Source organism: Eriocheir sinensis, chromosome 41, assembly GCF_024679095.1.
Source record: "Eriocheir sinensis breed Jianghai 21 chromosome 41, ASM2467909v1, whole genome shotgun sequence".
NCBI classification, from domain to species: Eukaryota; Metazoa; Arthropoda; class Malacostraca; order Decapoda; family Varunidae; genus Eriocheir; species Eriocheir sinensis.
This window is the reverse complement of record NC_066549.1, coordinates 4,032,578-4,041,935: the sequence shown is the minus strand read 5'-3', so window position 1 is coordinate 4,041,935 and position 9,358 is coordinate 4,032,578. Positions and strand designations below refer to the sequence as shown.

General features: G+C 42.2%; 1 long non-coding RNA gene across 1 annotated transcript; it reads left to right on the top strand.

Annotated features, from left to right (window-relative positions):
• Window positions 1–2,327: 2,327 nt before the first annotated feature.
• LOC127009516 (uncharacterized) lies at window positions 2,328–9,101 on the top strand. The gene is made up of 4 exons (XR_007762032.1): window positions 2,328–2,469; window positions 2,699–2,896; window positions 4,146–4,302; window positions 7,835–9,101. It is a non-coding gene; the product is annotated as an uncharacterized LOC127009516 (long non-coding RNA).
• The last annotated feature ends 257 nt before the right edge of the window (window positions 9,102–9,358 follow it).

Genomic DNA, 9,358 nt, shown 5'->3' with positions numbered 1-9,358 from the left:
ATTACCGTAGTTTCCTGTTTGGCGGTGTGTAATGGGTAAAGCGAAGTGCTGAGCAGGGATGGAGTGAACACGTACAAGTTATGTATTCGCGACGCATTTCATGTTTACTGCCGCATTCTCCGCAGTCTCAAAGGCCCCATAATCAGTTTGGGTTGCGAGGGGTATGGGCAAACACTAGAATAATATCGTATTCATGAATACATTCATGAATACTTTTCATTGGAAAATACCTTCTTGACGTAACTGGGTATAGCACTGTTCTAAAGTTATGCAACAGTAAAATGAGCTCATGAACAATGACTTGTGACTGGTGTCAGTATTCAATACAGGGATATCACACTTACCTTTCAACCTGTAAGTAACAACGGCTGTTATAATTATTATCTGATAATAAATTTAAAGTATTCATCAGATTACTCGCAAAATACGAATACTTTTCCTTTGTATTCGAATGCAAAGGAGAATACTTTGATTTCAACCAATAATTATTCAAATACGAATACACCCAAATACGGTATTCGAATATTCGAGTACGAATACGAATACTCTATCCCTGGTGTTTAAGTGCCCAAGGAAGTATAGAGCTAAAGGTCGCTAATGACGTTTAGTACCCCGCACATGAGTTTATGAATCATCTGTCATTGTATACCCAGTCTGTCTGCGTGTACCTCGTCTGTCAGTGTATACTCCGTCTCAGTGTCCACCTTATGCTGCGGATCAGTCATCAGACACTTTGCTCCTTATCGACAAGGCTTTTTTAATGGTTTTTTTTTTTTATGTATTGCAACAAAATACATGTGATTACGACCCTACCAAGACAAGTGATATCAAGGGATCTTCATATATAAAATGAAATGATTAAAGCCTTTAATAGCCATTCGCAGCCTGTTCCTATCCAAGTTCTGTTGATTTTCTAGCGAGCCAAAACTGATTACGCTTTGACATCTTATTTTGATAGCTTTTTTGCAGGAGCAGCGTTGTGTATTTATTGTTTCCCTGGATGAAGCGCGAATTTACTTGCTGTATCATGCGTGTGACGGGTGCGAGCATCGACGGCAGCGAGGACTTGAAATAACACTTAAAACTCATTCCGCCTAGACGGTATGTTTTTTTCTTTCTTCTGTAAACACACACACACACATACGCACACACACACAGCAGTAACTTTATAATCGTATTACTTATTGACATGATATAATGAAGCCAGGATCGTTTAGTTTTAATTGTTCATGTTACTACGTGTGTGTCTGCTCGCTGAATCGTTTCCGTGAAGCTCTGTTTTGTGGTAAACCTTTGGAGTGTATTCCGGTCTATCTGCAAGGTAATGAGCCAATAGTCGTTTCAAGAGTTCCGAGTTTCAGAGGGTTTAATTGAAACTGTTATTGCCTCGTTACTACGTGTGGGTCTTCGTTCAGAAAGGGGCTTGATTCTATTGTTAAAAGTCCAGTGACTGTGACTAAAGATACGGCCTTCTGTTTCGTTAACACCGAATTATCATATTTGGAAGCTAATTAGCCGCTCTGTATTGAAAGTCTCATTATTGAGGAAACATAATTATTTGGCTTTACTGAGTTTACATCAAACTGGTTATGAGTTAGCATAAACATATCCTCAAAAAAGGCCTTGACAATATTTTTGTAACCTAGTCTGACTTTATTTACACACTCGATCCAGCTATAGTCTGCTGCCTCGATGGCGTATGTGAGCCCTCTCATCAGGGGTTGTATTTCTCTTTTGCTCCCATCGTTGTAGTAACAAAACAATATTTCAGTTTGTTACGCGAAAGATTCCAACAGCATTCTGGAACCTACGTAAAAAAAAAATATTATACAGGAAAAAAAAATAGACGACAAAGTCTCTGGAAACCTCCTGTCATATTTAGCAACAGTGACTAATAAGCAGAAGCTTTTCCAGCAAGATTTCCACCAGAATCCTGCCAACGTTCTACTGCCCACAAGACATAAAGTGTGTTACGGGCGGGACGTTATCTGGGCACTGATGCGGTAAATTCTACGGACTTGAATAGTCACGTTTCATTATTCAGCAGCTTCCGTGATGGGCAGTGTGAACACCCCAGATTTATTCCCCCCAAAATAGATTCATTCTACATCGCTGTATTAGTCATTTGTTAAAAGGCTGAGTTATGAGTCTGCTAATCATTCATTGTATCATAATGAGCTTTTTCTCCTTCCCTCGTAGCAGACCATTCCTCGCCACTCCCCTGCATGGCTTTGTATTTAGCACATAATTTGTCAGTTCTTGATTAGTTGTAGAATAAGCATAAATCAACCCGGTAGCAGCGGGGATCAAGTTTCTTAATGGTCCCTCTAAGTGAGAAAAATGAGAGACACAGGGCCCAAAAGGAAGCTGCACTCTGCTGATGCACCAGCCCGACTAATTCAGTAACCTCCATACATACAAATACATGTGCTATAGACAGAGCTGGAATTGTGCTTCATGTGCAGCAAAGTAAATAATCAATTAATAATATGTAAATGAACAAACTAGAATGTAATACATAAATCTGGTGGTAGTGTGACCCATATTCATGCAGTCCACCAGCAGCATTACTATTTTTTACAGTAAGTCCTTGTTAGATCAATCAATACATAAGGGCATATGCTTTCACCTCTCTTATCTCACTTTTAATATACTCTCGCCTTGTAAGTGAAAATGTAGCAAATCAAATTTTGCAGAGAGGTGATTGTTGTCCAGTCCATCCTGATGTCCGGCTCTCGGAACTCCATCATCAAGATAGACGCTTTGGCTCTCCTGTCTCACCTGCCGGCACGCTGTTCATGTTCATGTCAGACCTCCCTCCATCCACCATGGCCCTTCCGTCTGACAGTTTTGTAAGAGGTGATCCTCTTAAGAGACATGAGTTTTATTTTAATAAGTAAGTCATGACAATATACTTTTAATGATTGTTATGCTACTGAATTTTTTCCAATACTATTGATAATAATAGTACCGGGGGCTTCAAGCTGCTGGGTTTTCATCAAATGGTGCCAGGAGGCAGAAAAGTAAAGTTAAATAATAGTAATAGAATCCCTGAAATATAAAGCCCATGTCTGCATCCTCTCACACCCACAAAAAGTATCATGCACTTCTATAAGGGTTGTCATCTGGTTCCATTCCAGTTAGCAGCATAATTTCTTTTTGTAAATCTGAAAATTTCAAATGTGACTTTTTGAGGGTAAAGGACAATTTTGTCTTCAACTACGGTAATACCTTCATGAAGGTAGTTAGATTGTGAAAGTCTGCTTATGAATTTCAGGGGATACAGAGATCTATGCAACAAACAGTGGCATAACTGTAGGGGGCACTTTCCCCCCATAAGAACCCATGCAGCTCCTCCCCAGGTGCCCTCCCACTGGCCATGCCCTAATACCCACCCAACATTGATCTGATCTTAGCATATGCCCTAGCAACCTTCTGTGTGGCATCAGAATGCCCCTGAGCTCCACTTGCCTAGAATGCCCCTCCATACTCAGCTGCACTCCCCACTATTGATAGATACATAGCACGGCCAGTGGCAATAAGTGAACCAGATGGCTTTTTTTATTGTTATTGATATTCATGAAAGGTCATTTAGGGAATGTAAAAAAGTGATACTCAAACAATGTTTGCATGATGACCAGACATGAATATGAAAAATAAGACAGTGACAGTAAAGTAAGAATAAAAAAAGGTTGGGGCAATAGTGATGCCTAATGAGTTAGCAGGTGGGTTCAAAGGTAACTTTTTTCTACTTCAGATGCTTAAATATGGTCATTTATTTAGCTACATTAGTTTAGTAATGTTTATTAATTAATTGAACACCCTGATAAATATAGTATCCAACATTGTGAACTTCACTAAATAATACACTGATTGGGAACAGTTAAAGCTTTTAGACCTAACACATTGCATAACATCCCTGCCATTTAGCAGTTAATACATATTAATGCTGTATAGGTGCCTGCTGGTAGTGTGACTCATTTATGCAGTCCACCAACAGCATCACTAATAGGTCCTTTTTATATCAAGCCATCAAAAGAGGCACATGTCAGAGGTTTGGTGCATTGCCTCAACCTCCCTCTTCAAACTCACCTTTAGTCTACCTTTGCCTGGCATGTGAAAATATAGCTAATTGAAATTTGCAGAGGGGCGTGTGTTGGCTAGTCCGTCCTGATGTTTGGCCCACAGAACTCCAGCATCAAGGTAGGCGCTTCTGCTCTCCTCCTGTCTCACCTGCCGGCATGCTGTCCAGGTCAGCCTTGAACCTCTCTCCTCCTATCAAGGCCCTTCCATCCTCAAAAGGTAGTTTTCTAAGTTATTCAGTAACTCTCGGCCAGTTTTGGTAGGAGTGATCCTCTTACTAGACATGGGTTTTATAGTAATAAATAATAGTTATAGCAATTAACTTAGTAAATCTGTTCTAGATAATTTTTTGCCTAATACTTTAACCCGGTAGCAGCGGGAATCATGTTTCTTAATGGTCCCTCCAAGCGAGAAAAATTAGAAAAAATCACCCCTCACACAAACCATTTCATAATAGATATCAACGCATTAGTGATCAGATTATGTATCATCTATTTTTGGGGGTTTATATCATGGCACAAATTTGGCCCGTTGCTACTACACAGTAAAGCCACAAATTTGGCCCATCGCTGCTACCGGGTTAATAACAGTGGAGCTGCCAGGTTCCTAATAAAGGGTTTATCGTAAAGCCCATGTCTGCAGCCTCCCACACACCAAAAGTACTGTGCACTGCTGCACAAATTGTTATCTGGTTCTATTGCAGTTAGATATAGATTTCATTTTTCTTAAATTTGGAGTTTTAGAATGTGAATTTCTGAAAAGGGCAATTTTATCTTTCTTCATGGTAAAAATCTGCTTGTGGTTTTTGATGAAACACAGACCTAAGCAACAAGTGAACAAGATGCCTTACAATGTGACTAATATTTATCATAGGTTTCAGAGGCAGTGTTGTATTGCTTTCAGAAATATTAACTTTTTAAGAAAACGTCAGATAAGGATGATAATTTGGCAAAGCATGTTTCAGACTTTGCCCTCTTTTTTTCAATATGATTTATTGGTGTGCAGATAATGCATTCACTTATGAGAGGCCCCTAAGAATAAAACCCAGCAGATGAAGTGCTGCCTGCTGCCAGGCTGGCAAACCTTTCTTTGTGCACCTCTGGCGGTGGCGAATGGGACGTCAGGCGCACGATTCATTCCCTTGAGGCAGCCCCAAGCTCAGATCACTGCCAATTCTTTTTTATCATTTTATTTTTTCATATCCATTATGAAGTTAAGTTAAGAGAAGTTAAGTCACTAAATCGGCCTGCTGGCCCACCTACCAAGAGACCCAACACCTCCGCTGCTATGTTCACAGCTGGAGCTCGGGCATCAGTGCAGGACGCAGTACAAGATACGTATTGGCCACCCAGTGCATGCGCAGAACACTGTCTCAGCAAAACAAACATTCGCTAGCCTGGCAACAAGAAGCACTATGATCCACATCTTGTTTAATAATCATATTGATGAAAGTAGGGCAAGGCTCAAAACATGCTATACCAAAATATCACCCTTACCCAATGCTTTAATGCCATGTCCACACGGTCGAGCACTGGCTTGCGGGCACTGCCCGCTGAACGTATTTCTCCCACTTTTTAGTAGTGTTACCAGATGGAGCAATTCCCAGCAGGCTCTACACTATCGGGCAGTGCAGTGCCCGGCGGGCCGTGCCCTCACTAGGCAAGGTCTGTGGACTTTGCCTGTGGTGTTGTCCACAGGGCTGAGCTGCTGGTTCAACTGGTTGGCGGGTAGTCGGCAGTAACCAGGGGTTGTGAGCGGGCTGTTTGTAGTGTGGTATGATCACCATGGTGCGTGCCATAATTGAAAAGAAGATTGCACTCTATGCAGTCATAACTGGTGCCTGCGTAAAAAAAGAAACTGAAGAGATCATGGAAAAGTGTATGGTGCAGGGAGTGGTTGCAAAAACGAGGAGTTTTGTGACTGTCTTGCGTGAACTACAGGATGAAAAATAGATTCTTTTTTGTCTGTTACATGAGGATGGACATCAACACCTTTTATACACTCCTGGCGAAAGTGGAACCTTATATAAAGAGGCAGGATACAAATATGAGGCAAACATTGCACCTGTAGCACGTCTGGAGGCAACTCTCAGATTTCTGGCTAGTGAGTGTTCGTACACATCCCTCCAATATGCGCTGTATGAGCTGCGGGCACCGGTAATTTGATGCTTTGCCCGCTAAATGTACCCGCTGACAGTCAAAGCCCTCGTGCCTGTCGGGCAGTGCTTGACAGTGTGGACGTGGCAATAATGCCATGTCCACACGGTCGCGCACGAGAGGTATACCCGTCTACAGGCACCTTTAGCAGGCAAACCATCAAACTGCCCGTTCCCGGCGCTATTAGAGGCCAGTGGATGGAGGTCTGACGTCACTGCCAAACACACGAGGTAAGGTGCGGGCAGACCCACTCAGTACTGAGTTAGTAGTACACCATGTCCACATGCTTTGCCTCATATTTGTCTCTTGCCTCTATATGTAGAACCTCACTTTCGACAGGAGAGTATAAAAACTGTTTATGTTCATCCTCATGTAATTCTGAAACAAATTTTCATTTTCATCCTGCAATTCACGTTGGATTGGCACAGAGCTTCCCATTACCTCACGTTTTTGCAACCACTCCCGGCACCAGACACGTCTCCGTGATCACTTGTTTTTCTTTTTAATGCAGGCACCAATTATAATGGTATAGAGAGCCATCTTCTTTCGAAGTATGGTGCGCACAATGGTGATCGAACCGCACTAAACCACTCGTTCACAACCCCTGCATACGGCCAGCTAACCTCCAACCACCATAGTCAGCCATGTGGACACCTTTGCGGGCATAGTCTGTAGACTTTGCTCGGTTAGGGCACAGCTCGACCGTGTGGACGTGGCATAACTCCGTGGTGCTCGCTTCCTATCGTGATCTGGTAACAGTGTTTGCCTGACGGGCAGTGCTCGATCATGTGGACGCTCTTTAAGAAAGTATTTTCTGAAAAACAATACAACACTGTCTCTGAAACTTGTTGCAAAATATTTCTCCACTTTCAGTATCATTTTGTTGGAAATTTATTGATATAAAGTAAGTTAGTTAACTCAAACACTTTCTAAACTCTTCAGAGAAATTGTATGTGCATTTGGGGTTAAAAGAAACTTATTTAACTGTCCCTTTAAGCGTATTTCAAGTCTTCTGTACAAGTTACAACACTGTCAATACATAACTTGCAATGTGAGCCAATGGAACTATCGGCAAGGGCCCCCCCCCCCCCCCCCTCTCTCTCTCTCTCTCTCTCTCTCTCTCTCTCTCTCTCTCAAAACATCGTCCTTATTAAAACTCGAGAGCTGACGAGTAATAACAGCAGTAGAATACCATCATTATCATTATTTTATCACCTTCATAACTATTTGGCAAAGTATTAAGCATTTATTTTCCATATCAAGGAAATAAACATCAAATGCTGACAACTTATATATTTATTCTTAACAATAATTTCCTAATAACGAGACCACCCTCCTTCCATTTCCATAACTTCTGCTAAGCGATCTGGCATAGAGGCCACCATTTTCCTAATTACCTCTGGCTTATTCCTGAGGGTCTCCCAGGACCTATTTATGTGAGCCATAAAGGCCTGTGGATTGCATTCCCTGGCTGGATCCCATGAACTGACCATATTCCCCCAGACATGTTCTATGGGGTTGAGGTTGCAACCCCTATATATGTAAAATAATCATTCCCGTATATATTTATTGTCTTTTATCTATCTTCCCTTCAGATACGATCCCAGAAATATCTTCGAGGAAAGTAGAAGCGGCCACGTCACGTGTGGAGTGTGGGGCTGGATCTCCATGAACGGGGTGGGCGATGTAGTGAGGATAGATGGAAGGCTGACGGCTGAAAAATATGTCCATATCCTGGAGGACTTCTTTCTTCCCTCACTACGGGAAAGGGATTTCCATGCCAACCCTGGACGAATCATATTTGTCCAGGACAAGAGTCCAATCCACATGGCTAGAATAGTCAAGGAGACCTCAACCCCTTAGAACATGTCTGGGGGAATATGGTCAGTTCATGGGATCCAGCCAGGAAATGCAATCCACAGGCCTTTATGGCTCACATAAATAGGTCCTGGGAGACCCTCAGGAATAAGCCAGAGGTAATTAGGAAAATGGTGGCCTCTATGCCAGACCGCTTAGCAGAAGTTATGGAAATGGAAGGAGGGTGGTCTCGTTATTAGGAAATTATTGTTAAGAATAAATATATAAGTTGTCAGCATTTGATGTTTATTTCCTTGATATGGAAAATAAATGCTTAATACTTTGCCAAATAGTTATGAAGGTGATAAAATGATGATAATGATAATGATGGTATTCTACTGCTGTTATTACTCGTCAGCTCTCGAGTTTTAATAAGGACGATGTTTTGCAAACACACACATAAATTGTGTGTGTGTGTGTAGACACAAAAGCAGACAGGCAGGGGAGGGATTAATGGCTGGACAAGGAAGAGGAGGGAAGAAGGAAGGAGGGAGAGTGAGGACTAGACAGAAAGGAATGAGTGGTGATAGCAAGGGATGGTGATCATTCGAGAGAGAGAGAGAGGAGAGGAGGGAGGAGGAGAGGGGCTAATTGGGGACGAGGGGAGAGAGTGCAGTGGTGCTGATTCCTCCTTGGCTGGGAGTCTGGTGGGCCTGTGCCGACTGGAGCCAATAGAGCAAACAACTCCTGAAGATTGATGGGACAGCTGGATTGTGCTCCACTGCTGTGTGTGAGCGAAGTTTATATCTCTACTTCCATGTGGCTTGTTAGAAGTGATGTGTGGCAGAGTAAGTTAGAAAGCCATGATGTCTAGCAGAGATCGATGCACTACACCCCACCTGGAAGAAGAAGACACTAAGATTAAGACTAGTTCTCGCTCTGAAGATTGGCAACCACATCTGTGCCGGAAATTAAATTAGGAAGTCATTAAGTGACAAAACAAAAATCTACATTCCTCTGTAATGGAAGGCTATTCAATAAACATATACTGGTGCAGATACTGTTTGATAAGACATTCGTTCATTCATCTTTGACGCCTGTGTGTAAGGAGCTGAGTGATATACTGGTGTGGGTGTGAGAGAGACCAAGTGCTTAATGTTAATACGACCAGTGGGTGTGAGAGAGACCAAGTGCTTAATGTTAATACGACCAGTGGGTGCGAGAGAGACCAAGTGCTTAATGTTAATATGACCAGTGGGTGTGAGAGAGACCCAGTGCTTAATGTTAATACGACCAGTGGGTGTGAGAGAGACCCAGTGCAT